This window comes from Anopheles darlingi, chromosome 2 (assembly GCF_943734745.1).
Source record: "Anopheles darlingi chromosome 2, idAnoDarlMG_H_01, whole genome shotgun sequence".
Lineage (NCBI taxonomy): Eukaryota > Metazoa > Arthropoda > Insecta > Diptera > Culicidae > Anopheles > Anopheles darlingi.
The window spans coordinates 40,901,903-40,920,730 of record NC_064874.1 but is presented as its reverse complement, the minus strand read 5'-3'; the positions used below and the strand labels follow the sequence as shown (position 1 = coordinate 40,920,730).

The following is an 18,828-nucleotide window of genomic DNA, read 5'->3' as shown; positions in this document are numbered from 1 at the left end:
CCCACACCCCGACCTCTCTCATTAAACCACCCAGGCCATTCCGTAGGCAGAAGAAGGCGAGGGGTGGCTAGGAAAAAGGGAATGGATTGAAAAATCCATTAGCCAAATAGATAAAATGTGTTGGAAACATAAAGTGCCGCAGCCGCGCCATCTCGGCACGTAAAGGCGCGAGAAAGCAAATATGTGAGAAGCAACCCAGCAACGTTTGATCCACGGTGGCCGCGGCCGGGCGGTGGTGGTGGCCAGTGTGTCGATGCCGGTGGGATATTACATGCAACCGGACCAACACGATGAAGCTCGGGGTCCAGAGACAGAGAAAGTGTGGAAAGTAAATCCGTCCACTTCCCACATGTGCTATCGCCTGCAATTTATCGTCTGCTCATTAGTTAATTAATTGATCCTTTCGCGCTGCTGCTGCTGCTCCGAAATGCTTTTGGTGCGCAAAGGACTACGGAGTAGTGGGGAGGGGTGTTGCTCATTCGGTTATCATCACCATCATCAAGCCATCGTCGTCGTCGTCGTCGTCATCGTCCTCGTCGCCGTTGTCAACGTCCTCGTGATTGGTCACCGTCGTCGTCACAGGCAACAGTAAGCAGCCGAGCGCAGTGGGATAGCAATTTACGATTATGCTCGATGCAGTCAGCAACCTGCGGCACACGCGACACACACCAGATAGATTGTATGTGTGGTATGCCTTCATCCCTCGAATCTTTCATCTCCAGGTTACTACGGGTTACTGCGCTAAACACTCGCGCGGATCACAAAATTTTCGCACCAAAAAAAAAACCGGGATCCATGTCCTGTGGGTGTTTTGGGAGAATGGGCAAGCCCGGCTCCGGATTGGAGGGGAGGGTTTTTAATTAATCACACCGTTCAGCAAACCATCAAATAGCAACAGCAGCACCAGCAGCAGCAGCATCAGCGTCAGCAATTCCAAGCAGATTCCGACAACAACCCCGGGGACAATGTCCTTTTGCTGCTGCGTTTCCTAGGGCAACGGTGAAGCTACTCCTGGGGCACAGTGTTGGCATGAAAATAGGAAAAGGTCACGAGAAGGGAAAAAGGGTCACATTCGTTGATCCCCCCGCTCTTCCCATTCTTTCATTCCTTCTGCTTCTCTCAGGGAACATTTTATGAGTTTTTTAAACGATTTGATGAAATGAAAAATTGATTTCCCCCCGCTGGGCCGTCCCTAGTGCAGCAAAATCCATCCCAAGCAACCGAGGACTTTGCGTGCGCGCCAAATTGGGTTGATAATTAATGCCTTTGCTGTCCCATTCGCCCCCAAAAACCTTGCCCAGGTCACGAAGAGTGGGGAAGAGCTGCAAGTGTTTTTAATTTGAGATGGAATGTAGTCGCGAAAACAGTGCGCGAATTTTCCGTCTTTTTTCCCTGAATTACACCACACCTTCCTTGGGCGATTCTGCATCGGGTATCGGGTTGGTGTGGAACGGCACCAGTGCACTATTCTAAAAATGTCACAAAATGCCCAATAGTGACGCCGAAGACGGCACCTTTTGCACTGCCTTTGCAGCGCTCCAGCGCGCCCACGGCGTGGCCGCGCTAAAATCGATAAACGGTGTTTAAGCGACCAAAATAGAAACGGAATAATGCGGAACACGGCGCACCACATCATCGTCATCATCATAGCAACACATCATCAAACAGCTAAAAAAAAAAATGGCGCGCTGGAAGGATCCGATATTCGCAGCGCTCCAGCGCAGTTGGTAATTGAGAAAAATCCATTCCATTCTTCGAAGACGATTTCGCTTTTTATGCTGTAAATAATACTGCCAAAAATCGGGAACCATTTTGTGTTAGCGAAGCGATGTCAGCATGCAAGAAAGGCAGTGTGGAAATTCCTTCCAGAACATGACTCTGCTGAAGTCGCATTCCGTTGAATCAGGCACTTGGCTTGTGAACAAAGCAACCGTTGATACGAATCGTCTGTAATTCGACGACGACGACGAACAACGCACAGGGCCCTCCTGGAGAGAACTTCCTTTTCCATTCGAGTCGCAGTGAAACAAAACTCCACTCTCGGAACCGGAAGCGAGGTGCAATAAAGAAATTTACCAACGAAAACATTCCTGCGACTGAAGTGAAACTGAAGTCCTGCTGTCTATGAGAGGGTATTTGGGTAGGATCGGTTGCTTACCTTATCAGCGGGTATGTTTTTCGACGACATCCTTCCTTCCCCCCGGGGGTTTGGGGTCCTGGTAGACGGGTGCGGCAGTCGCAGAGATGGAGTGTTTCCTTCTTCCTAATCCTTCGAACGAGGTGGAGGAGAACGTCCTTTCTCTCTCTCTTTCTCTCTCTCTCTCTCTACTCGCTCTCGTTTCACTCAAGCTCTCCAGTGAAGCGGTACGAGGAACGGAACGGTTCCTTGCGCTAATCGGCTGGAACTCCTCCTCCTTCTTCTTCTTCTTCTTCTTCTTCTTCTTCTTCTTCTTCTTCTTCTTCTTCTTCTTCGCCGTTCACCGTTTGGTTGTACGGATTGCAGCAGGAATCGACACACCGAGGATTTCGTTCAGCTTCCGCGCGGAAGCAAAATGCACTCTGCTGCTACTGTTGCTAAGAAATAAAAGCAGCAAGCAAGTTACGACCGAGTGGATGAGGAAATTTTCACATTCAAGTGCCCGGGGCCCCGAGAAAACAGTCACAGCGCGCACAGAGAACCAGAACACTACGAAGAGGGCCGTTGGCGGGGAAGTTGCTCTTCGAACCTCATCAGGAAGCCATCGACCGACCGACAGACACCAGGATTTCCATCTGCAGCACCCAGCAGTAAAACCCGTCACAATTTTCACACCAACGACACCACTTTCCCGGCCATCCTTGGAGCACTTTTACATGACCTATGCAACGACGGTTTAACGACACACACGCTGCTACTCCATCAAATCACAGCAACCATCATCGATTTGTGGTAGTAAATCACTGGAAATTTTTCACCTTCACCGCGAGGTCGCACTTTTCAAAACACACAACCGAACGACCCTCCACTCCCAGCACCACCACCCCCCGTTCCTAGGGGATATCGAACTCCGCACCGAGACACAAGATGCTGGGCACGCGAAAGGGAGGGAGAAAAGAAAGGGAATTCCTTGATTACTGCGAGAGGCAGAGCAGAAGAAATCCGTCGTCGTCGTCGTCGTTGTTGGCGAGGGCTCGGGATCACTTTTGGCCCATAATTTCACGGGAGCAGCATCAACGAGCGATGTAAACACGCATACACACGGGCACAGAATTTTCGCTTTTACCAACACCAAGCGAGCGCCACTTTGCGAAAGACGGGGCTGATTTTGGTTGATTTCCAGATGAAATTTTCACCTAAATCCCGTTTCCCGAAAAACCCAATCACCAAGCACACACAGGGGGCCCACTCACTTATTTCTCGCACCAGGTCACGCGTGACACCGTTCTTGTTGTCGCTTGAGGTGCCTCAATAAAATTGAATTTCGCCAAAATCACGGATGAAACACCTCTCTCTCTCGCTCCTCGTCTTGCTTTGTTGGTGGTGGTTGCTACTTGGGCCGCGGCTACGAACTGCCAAAGGGACTTCTTGTGCCACTGTCGACACTACAGGAACGCCGTAAAGTTGTCGAATCGAACATAATTTACAGTAAGCAGAAGCACAAATTAGGATAATGCGCCGGCGAAATCCAAATTCGTTTCGCCTCGTGGTAGTTTCGTTTTTATCGTTTTACCTTGTGGTGGATTTCGTTTTTATCGTTTGCCCATAGAAAATAGCCCTTGTAAAAAAAGAAAATTGCCTCTGCAGCAGAGCGAGAATTTTTTTGAAATTTTGCACTCGACTTTTTGCCTCTTAACTCGATTCTTTGTCCCTTAACTTGACTCTTTGCCCCTTAACTCGACTTTACAAAATAATCGTAGGACTGAAAATCTTCAGTGCCCTCCGGTCAACCCGGTCGCCCCGTGAACTCGAAAATGAACAAAAAATTTAGAAATGCGCTAGAAAATTTTCGTTTGTTTACGCAATTCAAGCAAACGCTGCTACGCTTGTATGTACGTGGTGTCTTGGCACTTTACACGCCGTCATAGTTGATCCTTTTTTGACATTCGTGTTGCGGTTTACGTTCACCATCAAGGCAGTGTGCGTTTGTAGATACGAATAAAATCCGAAAATTCAGTCGGAAAACGTGCTGTCGAACAACATGCAGTCGGAAAACATACTGTCGCCAGGTTTTCCACGAAACCGCGTCCCTGAAATAATCGAGCGCAAGCTTCACAACTGTCAAACATTTTCTTCATTTTTCTAAAAGCTGCGAGAGGAGTTGTTCTGCATGACACCACCTGTAAAATTGAAACACCGCGAGAGAGAGGGACGGTTGCTGGTTCATTTTTTTTCGTAACGAGATCGGTAACGTTCGGTAACGGCGTGCGGCGAGGCTCATAAACAAGCGGGATCTTCATGTGGCCTAAAGTTAGAACGTGGTTTGGCGTTGGTTTTTGTTGCTAATTTACACTCGTTTCTGCAATCGGTTTCTCACCAGCAAACAGCAACTCCGTTTCGAAACCGATCATCAATCAGAAAGTGCGTCGATCGATAGTATCAGTGGGGTGCATATTCCAGCAAGGCGGCGGTGATCAAGAGTGAAATCCTGCTGCTGCGGCGTCCGTTTTGTGCTCGCGTGTTCTAGCGTCTGTTTACGTGTCACTGCTAGCGCTCTCCAGCCGAAGCTCCGTGTATCGGCTCTTGTCCATACTGCGGAGAGCGCAGGCCAAAAGATTAATTTTTGCAGCAACCATCATCGTTGAATCCGTTTCTACCGGTGTGAAAATTCCATCTTTGCGTTGTGGTGTGCCACCGTTTTGTGCTTTTCCGTACCAGCGACTTGCGGCGGCCAAGGCCAGCCTGACGAGGAGGAGGAGAGAGAGCCACGGACCGGCTCCCGTAGTGTGGTTGTGCGCGGTGGCTGCACTTTGAGAACGATCGGAATAAAACGTCATCACTCTGGATTACGGATTCGGGGACGATCTTAAAGGTAAGCGAGTGGGGGGGATCGTCAGTCAGTGAAGTTTAATTCGTCACATTCCTCTGCACGGTTCGTAATTCGCACAAATGGGATCCAGATGTGCGTCTCTTGTGCGTGTCGTCGGCGAGCCTCCATTTCCTGCCGAAGAAGGGACACGGGAGTGTTTCAAGATGTTTTTGGACAAGGCTGAAGATTTGGGATGCGAGTAATTTTCAATTTCCAACCGAGTTGCGTTCTCTCCTCCCAGATGTGATCGTTCGTTGTTCCATCCCTTTCCTTCCTTCTATCACACATGCTCACGCTCCTTCGCTCTCTCCATCGCAGCATCGCTTGCCTTGTTTTTTTTTTCCTTCTGATTCCTCTGACGAAAATTCGTGGCTTGGCTTGGCTTTGCAGCGTATGTGCGATCGCGAGTGTCGAGTGCTGCTGAGAAGTTGATTTTTGGGGGGCTTTATTTAAGATCCTCCCTGTGCTAATGGTTGCCGTGGTTGCCGGCATTACATTGCTCGCGGCAATCCCGGAGCTACTGCTGGCTGCTGTTGGATTTTTTTGGCCAGCACTGCAGCAACCATGATGCCATTGGGTCGCAATTTAAAAAAAAAAAAAGAAACGAGAATCTCGACTCTTCGCCCTTCGCAGGTTCCGCGGTCCGCCTTTTCTTTTTCCGGCCTCCCGGTTGCTGGGAGCGCTGCTCCGTGCGTGTTGAAAACGTTGACACAAGTTTACTTCAAAAGCACAACACACCCCACACTTGACGAGTCATCGAGTTCGGTGGAGGAGCCCCCTCCGCCCCGGGAAGGTGGCGGTGGCGGTGGTGGGGATCCGATCCGCTATTTGTGATTCGAAAACTTGTTGTTCTCCACCATCTTTCGGCGATGGGCGTCCGCACGAGGCTAGCGAGTTCCTTTTTCTCTGCTCCTCCTCCTCCTTCTGCTTCTCCTTTCTTCCTCGTTCCGTTTTTTGATGTTGTTCTCGTTCGTCTTCTTTCTTCCCTGCTTTTTTTGACTCGCCGACTTGGCGTGGTGGTGGTGGTGGTGTGTCTTACGATCCTGCTGCTTACGATCTTCGCCTGCTGCGCCTGCTGGTGCGTCAGTGGTGATTTCGTTCGATCATTCTTCGCTTATGTCACATGATGCGGGGAGGAACTGAAGAAACTGAATCCGCGGAAGAGGAGAAGAGAAGGGGTGCAGGCGCACGCGCTCGCGCTTCGCGTCGTTCTCTGCTTTCCGCGGCGACGCGGCGGCAATGGTCGTCCGCAAACCGTCCACGATCGTTACACTTGAATGCGTATATAGCCGAGATGCCGGAGATCGCGCAGACAGGGAGAGGGAGAGAGGGGAAGTTGGGGGGCCATGTCCCAGGTCCCGAAAAGGGAACCAGTTTTTGGGCCAAAGAAGAATCGCACAAGTGAAACGCAGGCGAGAAGAACTTTGATACATTTCGTCTCGAATACACATGTCCCGCTTTACGTCATCATTACGTGTGCCGCTCCCTCCCCAGGTGGGTGGGGGTAAGGACGGTGGGAATGAGTGCGACGTAATCATTTATCAGCATCGATCGGGCATCATATCATCACAGCGCCAGCGGGTTGTAGCAGCGAGCATCGAGAGCGATCACATTCGCCCTTTTGCGCCCGGGCTACGTTCGGACGAGAAGAAACACAAAACCTGAACGCGGCCACAAGCAACGAACTGCGCGCGCCCAACTCACATCGCGGCACCGTGGTATCAAGTTTTGCGTACATACGTACGTACGCGAGCCAAAGGCTTGAAAGTGATTGGCGGGCGTTGGAGATTTCCTTGTTTTTTTTTGTTTTTTTTTTGTGGAATCGATATCGGCGTCTCTCTCGCTAGTTTCGTTCGCTGCGGCAAGCACCTGCCGGTCCCATCGACAGTCAGGGTACACTTCGTTTATTCGGGGACAAGAAGATGGTTATCAAAATTGGCGCGATTCCGTCCGGTACCTTATGGTCTAACGCCGTTCGGTTGCTTGAAAGTGTTCTCTTCGCACAGAGCTACAGAGTATGTGCTGGAGCCGCAACAAATGATCCCTGTAAGCGTACAGCTTACAGCGCCCAACACACCGACACACCAACAGCCAATAGACCCAATAAACAGCCCAGGCCAGGGCAGCATAAGCGAGCAATTCGACCGGAAAGTGAAGGCCTACTTACCGTTCGATCGTGACCGTTTTATTTTTTGAATGGGGGTAGCGGGGTGGAAGGCTTGAACTGAAACCACGTTCCACCCAACCTTGATCTCGCGGTGGGAGTGGCCAAAGGAATTCCGAGCACTGGTGCTGTTTCACTTTTATCCTTAACATTCTACACCCGCTCCGTAAGCGATTTATGCACCTACATAAGAACCTTGCTGGCCACGAAAGAAACGAAAAAAAAAAAAAAACAATGCTCTGGAACAATAAAACAATAAGCGTCGAGTCAAGCACCCCATCCCCGATGGAAGGAAGAAGGGTTGCCATAAGTGCCCGGGATTGTATCCGGGCATTCCGGAAGACGATGGCCCTTGCACTCCACGAAGCCACATTTGCCATCGGCCTTTGGCCCATTCACACCAGCACCACCCCGGGTCTACGGGAAGTCGCATTTGCGGGCTGAAATGCTGGAAAACGGTGGCAAAGATCGTGAGTACACAATGTTTTAAAACAATAAATTCACTCTATCCCTTTCTCTTTCTCTTTCACACACACTTTATCTCTTTCTTCCCGGTTGCCGGTCGAATGAAGGGAGGGTTCTGTGGTACGATGATGATCATGCTGAGCTACGTACGGAGCATCGCGTACACACAAGAGCGCATGTTGTGGATGATTTTTGCACGATGATAAATTACTCGCACCGAAGGAACGAAGTAACGCGGGCTTGCATGTTGCTAGGCTACCGTTGTGCTACCTAGTCCAGGTTTCTAGGGAGTCAATGCTCCATTCTGCTGCTGCTGCTGTTGGGCATGGCCATCGTTTTTCAGGTGCACTCTCGTGGTTCACAATGATGACGATGATGATGACGATGATGACGGTGACGCTGATTCACAGACTGTAAAGAGCTTACGATGGCGGTCTCGTGGCTGGGACCCAACCTATTTCGCCCACTCGCGCGGCCATTGAATTCGCAACGCATTCACAAAACGCAGCGGCCGTTGAAGCCGCCGGGTTCGTCGTCGTCATTGCACCGTTGCACCGTTGAAGTCGTTCGTTCAGTTCCGCTCGCTCGGCATACGATAGGTCGGGTTATCGAGGCAAAACCTTGTTTTCCTTCTTGCAAGCTCGGTCCGTGCAGTGGTGGTGGTTGTGGTGGTGCCCATCGTTGCCGAATGCAGCATTACTCGCGGGTGGACTGGTTTTGCTTCCCCGACGAGGTTTCACTCCCGTTTCATCTCCGAGACAAGGTGCGGTGGTGTCCCAGGGATGGGGGTTGAAGGTTCACTCGCTTAACTCCATTGACCCAGATGTGCATCGTCCTGTGAGGAAACGCGCCACGCGCAACAGAAGAAAGCATTTCGCATGCCCTCTAATCGCTCCTTGTGCGTTTGGTTTCTTTTATGTAATCGCGCATGGCATATCGTATTGGTAGCTATTTTTTGGCAAGAATCGCTTAGGGCAACCAACGTTGGCAACCATTCCATGGGATGGTTGCTTTGACCGAAGAACTGCTCTTTGTGGTGCGAGCGACAATGCAACGGACCGGGAAGCATATCATTAGCAGAACAAAGCAGTCCATTTCCAAAACAGCACCAAAACGCCACAGCTCTCATCATTCCCTTCATCATTGGCGTCATGGTGTATGAGAGAACTCCACATCCAGCGGGCCCGACGCGAAATCTCATTAAATCCGTGCTGTGCGGCCAATCCGTCACGCTGCTTCCCCGTTGGTTGTTTGCTTCGTTCGTGTTGCTTCCGACATGCAACTATGTACGTAGCCACCGGTTTTGACGCTTGCACCAATTCAACGTCCTTCCATCACACGTGGCACTGTGTCAGCAACACTGGGCTCCGGGCCCTCTCTCCCGTTCCAACCTAATTCCGTTGGTCCATGCTACAATGGTGGTGGTGGTAGTGATCGTTTAACGTGCAAGTTTGGAGACCGCTGATCTCCTGTTTAGGGCTCCTGCTAGCTGTTCTATGTGACCATCACCAGCACAATGCATCGGAAGCTTTTAATCAACGATATTGATCTGAAAACATTGCATGGAAAGGCTCCGTTTCTTCGGAAAAGGCATGATTATAGGATGATTCATGTGTGTATACATTTCACCGAGTAATTTAGCATAAATGCAAGTAATAAGGTTTAAAACAGTAGCGAAAGACAATTCAGAAGCACATTAAAAACTAGTGGATTAAGAATTTTAGACAGTTGCTTTGACACACGAAGAATTACGTGATCAGGTGCTGTCTGATAAACCGATTGGCGTAATCATCAACGAAAATAGAATTGTCAAGTTTAGCTACGTAATACCTTTCGTTGCTCAGTATTATACCGCTCTGGAACATTGTCATGTTGCCGAAAAAAATTAAAAAAACTTAAAAATTTGTGAAGTCTTTTTGGGACAAAAACGGTCACAGAGACAACAGATGACTTAAGTGGAAGTGGCCTCAATCGAGAATTTCAAGCTGAAACTCTAGCCCTAAATTTGAAAAGTGTCCAATACTCGCACACAAAAACATCATACAGGGCGAATAGTCTTCAATAGAAAATTGAAGGGTTGGCATACGATTTACCGAAAAAAAGAAAAAGGAATAAGAAATTAAATTGTTTTTTTTTTTACAGTTCATGGTCTTGTACAAAGACTTCACGTCCTGAAACATCCTGTAGAATTCACTATCTGGGCTTCTGTAATCTTCCTATTGCTTATCTAACTGCAAACGTGAAACTCCATTATGTCAGAAATCAATAGGAATCCGAAGAATTTTCGTCGTTCTGCCCAGTTATCCCACTCATTCGTTTACTAACGATCCTGTTGCTCGACGTGTGTCGCTCCCAGGCATGACTGAACCTTTTGTGCTTGACCGTTGCTGCTGCACTGCTACTGCATTGCTGCTCTGCTGCTACCTTTCGATCGCGCGACCGCGTACTATAAGCGAAGGTTGTGTACGGTGAAAGCTGATACAATTACCAGATTTGTCATCGATCAACGCCCAGTAGTCGGCTCCGGACACCGAAGGCAGGTGTCCGTCCGCTCGGCCCGTCCACCATTACAGACGGAACGATTCCACCATTTTTGGTGTGCCCGCGGCGGGAGTCGAAAAAAGGGAAAGTTTGACATTTCGTATCTCGCCGTCACTTATGCTGCCTATGTTGGTGGTGTGCAGCGCCGCGGAAGGTGATGCAGTGTTCAGCACACGGCGGACACAGCAGCAGTGCCACTCTGTCTGTATGTGTCCGGTCTCTCGCAGTCTCAATGATTTTGATTATGCGCTCGGTCGGGTTGGCCGGCCGGCCAGCGGCGAGCGCGTTGTGTGATGTCGCTGCAGGGTGACATTTCCTCATGACCATTTTCGGCCATTGGAGCCGCCCATCACGATCAATCCACGCTCGGCGTCTCCACTTCATCTCGTTGAACACAAACGGGGTCCGGGCGGATGGTGAAACTCGTCTCATACCAAACGCCACTATCATCGCTGACCACTGGCGCCACCGACAAGTTGTTTGTTTTGCCTTTTTTTCTTAATCTTGCGTGTTGGTGTGTGTGTGTATTTTGGCTAATCCCTGCCCTGCTGAGGACTTGTGCAAACTAATGAACGCCGAAAGATTAATTCCTTCGGGCGATTTCTCCGCTTATAGACTATCCTCTCATAGCTTGATAATGGCGTGCGGCGTATCATCCCGCGCTTCTCGCACGCTACTCGCTACTCCGATTGCTTCGATTTAAGTTCCCTTTTGGGTGGTGGTACCACCATGGATTGGCAGAGGCGAACTGATCAATATTTGCATAAATTTATTGTGAAAGCGATGGCCGGCCACCACGGCGGCGGCATCGGCGGCGTCTTGCACTATCGAGCGATGCCCGGGAACGCCGACATTGATCGACAGGCACCATCTGTAGACGATCACTCGGGTGTTTCACTTTGCTTCTCGTGCACTACTACTACTACTACTAGTAACCAACAACGAGGAGGTGGTGGTTGTGAAGGAAGAGCGGCAGAGAATGGTTAAGTGCCGAGTACCTTGAATGACGAGCCGTGCATGATCCGTGATGATCGCGCTAGTGAAGTGTTCCACCTCCAATTTTCATCTGGAATTAAAACAGGTGGCCAATGTACGCGTCAGCACCTAGGACAGAAGTTCCCTTTCTCAACTCATCGAAACAGAGCAAAACGATACAGAATTAGACGCTGTGGCATGGGCTACAGTGAATGGGCTTTCATCAATACCGCCGAGTCTGCGATTACCCTAGCCAAAGTTCAGTAACGATTCCTCCTCCGAGCAGCTGCTGTACAGCGATAATGACGAAGCGCAACGGTGACACACATCCTAGCAATCGGCGACCCGGATTGACGTGTTGCTTATCAGTGTTTACATGTTTTTCTCGTATTGTATTTGTTGCTTTTTGTTGGTGTCCGTACCACGAGGCGCCTGTGAGAATAGACAGATGACACCCGCGAGAAACATCGTATGAGCAGCACGCGGATGTACGTCATGCGACTGGTGCGTGGGGGGTTCTGGTCACATTATCTAAAAATCGATGCACTTAGCAGCTCTGGAAAAAGGGGTCTTGTTGTCTGCTACAGAAACGAGTGCGACTTTCGGTGATTTGGTGATATGAGGTGTAGCTTTACGATAACAACTGATGGAATCTTCCAAAACGGCTTACTCTTTAGTAAATACTTTCATTTAAATGAAGCGTATCTGAACATAACCATCAGTAAACAAGTTTGGGATAATTTGATGGATCAAAACGATCCTATCTACCCTCAGACAACAGTACTTTGTGCCCGGTGTGCACAAACTGTGTTCATGTTACAAAACATGATCTCGCCGCAATTGTATGACTGATGTACCGACTACATCTGCCTTGCAGCATAGGCAACAGTGAACATCCGGCTGATGGGCGTCAGAGCGCGATGCCGTGAACGAGAGTGTTGCAGTAAAAGCTGCTCAATTTCATTCCGATCCTCACACAGTGCCAGACATGGAAACGCTAACCGCAAGCTACCGTCGTATAACGATCGCTCAAGGGTGAAGGATGGGCCCCAAAACCATTATCTGTCCACGTTAGATGGCTTCCTGAATGGTGGTGGTGCGGCACCGTCTAAGTGCGATCATTACTGTACCCGATCGAATTGTTGTCGTGCTGTGGGCAATGTCAACCTCGGTAGTCGTATCGCACCGGAGTCTTGACCGGGAGTACTTTCACCCTGCGCGCTGAGCTGCTGGTGAACAAAACACTGAGTGTGAAGTTACAGTAGGCGGCTGCTGTATCGCATTGCGCATCGCGTATGCATTGGCGGTTTCGTTGTCACCAACTGTTCGGTTGAGGTTCTGATAGTAGTTGGTATTGGGTTGGATTTTGTGTTCATAACTTCAGTTTGCAGTGTACGTTTGTCGTGGCACCATTTCTGATTCACAATTTCCCGAGTGAGAGAGAGAGAGAACGCGCTGAAGCCACTAGAAGTTCAATTTGCATCGTTACTAGAAGCAACGGAAAGCTAAGCATGAACGGTGTCATCGCAGTTGAAGCGCAGTGCTTTCGAGTACGAACATCGAATCTGAACCCGTGCATGCCGCATCGAGTTACAGGTATGTGGCTGACCAGTGGAGCGGGCCTTTGGTATGAAACTAGAGCCGCCTGGCAGGCCAGCTTTTCTGATGTTTGCTGCCGTTTGCTTGTTTCCGAGTTTTTTTGTTGCCTTCGCTGCTTGCGTGTTTCCTTGTCTTTGGCCGAGTCTTTGCCGTCCGGATGTCGCTGAGTCGGTGGCCATGATTGCTCGTCATCGCAGCGGAACCGCTTAGCTTAGAAAGACCGCTTGGGAAACACCACCACCAGCACCGAGGGGAAACCGAGTATCTGTTTCCGTTTCTTGGGCTTCTTCGATCGATCAAGAAGATCGTAGCGGGGAAACATGAAAAAAAGAGGCGGAAGGCACCAGTCTTCTCATTTGTCGGCCACCGGGTGGGAATGATAGATGAATTGCACAGTCGCTAGATGAACGGTGATCGCCGCCGTGGCCCCATTCGAAGAGAGTGATGATGAGATTTCTGGGAGCAGCGCGGGCGCGGCGGCAGGTCTTTCGACGACCTCTCTTGGTTTGGCCCCAAAAGCCCTTGGAGGAACGGCTAGAGGCCGGTAACAACTACTACAGTAGTCGTCCAGCGCTGGTCTCGAGTCCATCGGGTTGTTTCCATGGGAACCGACTGGTAGTAGTAAAATGTGAAGATAGAAAGACGCACGAAAAACAGACCAGAGAGTGGCCAGAGTTTTTTTCTTTTTCGGGAGCGTTTTTGAAATTGACTCGAGCTTTTACTTCTTAAACCACCGCGGCACAGTTGCTGGCCTGGAAACATCCGCGCGAAGAAGTGTGCGGGTGGAAAAAAAATGGATATTATCTTCCGAAACGAAGTGAAAATGATTCACAACAGCCGCTGGAATTTGTACCACCCATAAGTCATATCGGTAAGCAAACCATTTTGACTAATGGCCTCAAACGTAGCCAAACTATTTCATCCCGAGTGACGTGGCTCATTCCAGATAACGTTTCGAGATGACCGGGTTCGTCTGCACGGAACTATCGTGAGTCAACTATTTCTATTTCGGCCCGGTATGGTCAACGGCCAATGACGGCAATCTACGGATGACACATTTATGTGCATGTTTGTGGGTGAGGGTTCTGTATTGGTTAGGCAAGCTGTATGCTCACTCACGGACTGGTCATTCAACCACAAGATGGAGGAAGAAGTGTATTTGGCATCACACATTCTATTTGTCGACTGTGACTTCATCCAGCCTACTCGTCTCGTTACTGTGTCATCGTGGCTGTAACGGACAGGTGTAGTCATCGCTAATTGGCTTTCATAAATCATTACGCACCAGGTATCGGATCGGAAGAGCTGCTAAGAAGTGAACGGCGATTGAGTTGTGTTTGCCAGGCACTCAGTGAACCGCGGATTAAGACCGTTCAAACTACCATTTGACCTGCTCTTAGCGGTGTCCAGTCCAGTTCAAAAACATTGACCCCCCGTGTTGTGCCGTACTCCACGAGCTTCTCTGCTGTAGGAGTTGGTAGTTATGGGCCAACTTGTTAGGATGTATTTGTTTCACAAGCGCCTACCCTCAAATTGACGTTTAAAACATGGTCTTTGTGGTGTCTTATCACCACTAGTTAGCGAGTAAAATATTGTTATACCGGTTCGACGTGATGATCATTAAGTCATGTGCTGGTGTAATACCTGAGATTCATCATCTAATAGATCCCGTTTCCTGCGAGGCAATCCCCATGTTCCCAGCACTGCTAGCCACGTGGCTGGGATGTGAAAAAAGTACGTGCTAACCTAGAAAGAACATTCCCCGAAAGAGGTACCACGGTGTCAAGCCTCCGAGAGTCTTAGGCCCGGAAGCCTAAGCCGTTCCCAGAGACGCTAGTCAGAGAGGCTGGGCCAACACCAGCTGGCTGGTGTATGTATGTATGTTGGGTCTGTCTGCGCCGACACGCCATCACTTGGCGGAAGAAATTCCAACGTCACGGTTTTGTAGGTCTCTTGGGCAATGTAGACTTTCTTGTTTCTTCGTTTCTCCGCGTTCCACCCAAGCCTCTGACGCTTCTCCCTCTCATCCTGCTCTTACAGCCGCCTGGCAGCGTCTCAGAGGCAGGCTACCTGTTTCATTGCCATCGCTTCTTTATTTTATTATGATTTCTAATTCCATGCTTAAATGCAGTGCTTTATTCATGCGCATGCAGGTGGTGCGAGGGAAGAGGGAAGCGAGGAGCCCTCGGTCGCCTTCCCTTAATCACGGGTTCACCAAACATGGTAAGGAAACGGGTTTCATCTTTTCACCTGTTTTCCATTCGCTCCACTCGACGACGACGGCAGCCGGACGAAATGCTCGCTGGATGCTTCGGCTAGCTGACGCAAGGGGAATTGGGTTTCGGCCTTCCTTGGGTTACGAGGTGTTACGACGTGATTCCCCACGCAGGCTGAGCGCGAACAAGCGAGAGAACTAGCGAATTGTTGTTTTTGTTTTCCCGGTCGATGTCTTGAGCATCATCATCGGTCGGGCATCGAGAATGAAGGCATCGATCGATGGTCAACTTTTAAAGAGCTACATTGTGTCTGTGTGTGTGCACTTGGCGCCTGGCGAGGCCATAGAAGAAGCTTATCAAACCAATGTACTCGAAGCCAATTTCATTAGACATGCTGCTCGCTGGCTTGTATATTGGCTCAAAATGGTTGCTTTTCTTGTCTTGGTCTATTGTTGTGCTTTGAATCATTGTTTTGACGCTGCCAACAGCTGATAAACGTAGAACCAAGGACCGTGGCGCCGTCCGTTGTTTCCGTCTAGTGGTTTTGAGGGGTGCCTTGCACCACTGAGTTCTTCAATTAATTTTAGTGTAGTTGTTAAGTTCTAATCGTTTACCTAATGGCGCGTGACGGTAAAGTGATTTGATAGCAATTTGTTTGAACTAGGTTTTCTCACACAGTACGTTCATACTCTATAATTCACATTAATTGAAATTTTTACATGATAAAATTGGAAAATTTATGTCATTTAATAAATAAGTATTGCCATACTCAGGGAGTATTGAAGTTTGCATAGTTTATTAGAATATGCAACATATACAACGCACTTGTTGTGGAATTTTGCATAATAAGTTATTCGAAGATGTTGATTGTGGGTTTTTGAACATTTGATAGAGTTGGAGTTTTAAAAGTTATTTTTGGGTTTTTTTTACGCCTACAAGGGAATTTCAATCAGTTGAGAATAGAATTCATGCGCATTCAAAGGATAAATACCTACAGCATGATCTTTCTAAATGTACAGTATCAATTACATGCAACAAAGACATCATAGAGTAAAGGTTTTTTTAAAGTTTTTAAAAGATTAATTTTATGGAAATCAAGTTGATTTTGAAAAGTATGCATGTTGCAGTAATGCTTCAAATAACAACAATAACTAGTCAAGTAGTAATTGCTAGCACATCATCAAAATTCAAGGTAACGCACCAACGCAGAGAGTGTTTATTAAAATTTATTGTGAGAACTGCGATAAATATCGCCCATATGATACGTTGCAATAGCCTGCTATATTGGATTTTTTTGGTTTTGCATCATTTCACGGTCTTTTCCACCTTGCTTAACTGCTGCCCCGGCTGATGGGTAAAGATCAAATTGATCTTCACGATGCATCGGTATGCGCATCATCATTGCTGAGAAATCGGTGCAATGTGCATTGTTATTGTGCTCGCTGGCGGCGGTGCCCATTGTTTCCGAATCATAATATACGTAGGAATGTCGTGTAGGGTGGCCGTGAAAATGATTCGCTGGGGAAAGCCCCAGCTGAGAGGTGTGGCAGAGGATTCACAGAATGGAAAGGGAGGGGGGCTGTGCGTGATTAGCAAAATCATTACCAGCAGATCTGTACAAACTGCCCCTTACGGGCCGTCAATTAAACGGAACGCACGTGGGCAATGCGCGATTGTGCGAATCGGTTGGCCGAGATCTTGAATAGCAACAGCACGATCTACCTACGCTTGTCGGTGTGTTGGACATTAGCAACCAAGAAAGTTGCATTCATAAAGGTGCATGTTAGGTTTACTACCGTGATGCATGTTGCACAAATTAAGAGTTTGTAATGAGGATGCCTCATGAATGTATATTAAATTGGCGTTTGGCGGTGAAACCTCTGGTCGAGCCGATTCTGCCTCTCAATCGTTTGTTCACTGATAACTCATTCCATTCGTTGCGCTGCACCAACCATCGTATCGAGAGTTTGTCGTAAAACGAGCGCTCGAAAGCTGCATTCAATATTCTGACTTTCTTTTATTGCGAGCAAATCTCATCTATCTTCAGTCGGCTAAAGATGCGATGTTCCGAAATTCGATATCAGATTCGAGAAATTCCACAAGATTCCACGAGAGGGTTTGCGGAAGTGAAATGCCTTATCCCCGCCCGCAAAAGACTTTCTTCCGGTGAGACTATCAATCAAACTGTCAAGTGAATTTTACAGATCACGGAGAAAGTGCACAATCGGCAATTAGCTAGTACGCGCTAGGTATCACAAAACAATTGGCATTTAATTGTGATAAACCAGGATCACCCCCGTGGGTCATTGCTGAAAGGTGAAGAGGGCCTTGGTGCATTTGTAATTGTGGCGGTTTCGCGATGGTTTCGACTTGAATCGTTTAATTGAATCCAATCGCTAGCCATGGTCGGTATTGTGGTCGCTCGTTCGTCTAGTTTGCTATCGCGATGGACTACGGAATGCATGTTCAGCCCTGGGGCTGAGTGCGGAGGCTCGTAAACCTTGTGTGGCGGGCTGTAAATCAACGATTTCTACCTTTAACATCAGTAATGGGTCGGGTATCTGTCGGAGATACCGTTTTCATTATCTATACTTTACGACTCCAGAAGGAGGAGGTCGTCGTGCATGTGCAGCCGTCCGGTGGTGGTACGCCATCTTAAGCGATTGTCCAAGCCATTAAAGATTTAAGCGAACGTTAAATCGCAGTTTGGCGAGTCGCATTTCTAACGAAGGTCGTCCTTGGTACAGATGATGCGACATTTGCCCGTTTTTTTTATTAAATACCTTAACTAGGTACAATGTGACGGCCCTGGCAGTTGCAGGCTAGCGAAATGTCAAAGATCGCTTCACTAGATTCTACCGCTTTGTGAAGATTGAAGGATCACATGGAAGAGATCATCTAGCGGTGGTTAGTTATACCACCAGCTTCAACCAGTCAACTAGTCAATATTGAAGCTTATTTTGCAGTAAATTACCATAATGCATAAGCCTTTCCAACATGATCTTTCGCAGCGTAGTCCATTTTGAACTCGTGTCCAACACACATGGCGCAGAACCATCACCAAACGATGAGCATATGGATAAGGCAATTTCTCGAGTTCCGCGCCGGAATGTGCTTCGTGGTGGGACTGTGCGGCCGCCACTCAAGCAACAGCATTCCAAAGTTTGGAACTGTCGTCAAAATTCTGCTGGTACGGTGGTTACGGTGCTAGGGTCGCCGGGAATCGATCTTAATTGTCTGGACCAATTAGCTTAAATTTGTTATTTAGTTCACACTTTCAGAGTGACTCACTCTACTGCTCCTACTCGTCACGGCACACGAACTTCCCCCGGCAATGTGTGGCTCTGGGATGCGAACTTGTTTTTCTCGTGTGTTGGTTCATCGAGGCGGAGAAAGAGCGATCCCAAAGAATCTTCTGGATTCGTCCGGAGAGGGGGGGATACTGACTGGTTGGTGCTTCTAGCTGGTGACAAATTGTTTGGCCGCATCGGGAAACAGTACTGCCAGATGAAGTGTTTTAAAATTAGACTCCTCACGATCGCACGCTTGCGAATCCATGGGGAGTGTCGCTAAAATTGCAGCAACTGGCATTCCAAACCAGATCTTCGTGGCGAGCGAGGTCGTTATACTCGTCGTGCCCCCACACGAACTAACAATCTGGTTTTATTTGGCCCGACGAATGGCTTGGATTAACTACTAAAGGGACTGCGAACGTGCGACTTGCGATCTTCTGTGCACGGCAGTGCTGTGGATGGTATGGAGGAGCGGCAATGGTGGTGCCCTTGCACCATTTCATCAACTCTCTGTGCGGACCCCCGGTGGGCTCTTTGTATGTATGTATGTGTGTGTGTGTGTGTGTGTG

At 48.6% G+C, this 18,828-nt stretch overlaps 2 protein-coding genes across 2 annotated transcripts in view; one reads left to right on the top strand and one right to left on the bottom strand.

Moving 5' to 3' along the window:
* The window catches only part of LOC125949467 (SKI family transcriptional corepressor 1-like), a 66,862-nt gene extending 63,345 nt beyond the window's left edge, over positions 1–3,517 (bottom strand). The window contains exon 1 of the mRNA XM_049676477.1: positions 2,159–3,517. The gene's annotated coding sequence lies outside the window, so the exon portion shown is untranslated. The remainder of the gene's footprint in view (positions 1–2,158) is intronic.
* An 868-nt stretch (positions 3,518–4,385) lies between these two features.
* Positions 4,386–18,828, top strand: part of LOC125949222 (spectrin beta chain, non-erythrocytic 1) — a 55,766-nt gene continuing 41,323 nt past the window's right edge. The window contains exon 1 of the mRNA XM_049676010.1: positions 4,386–5,009. The gene's annotated coding sequence lies outside the window, so the exon portion shown is untranslated. The remainder of the gene's footprint in view (positions 5,010–18,828) is intronic.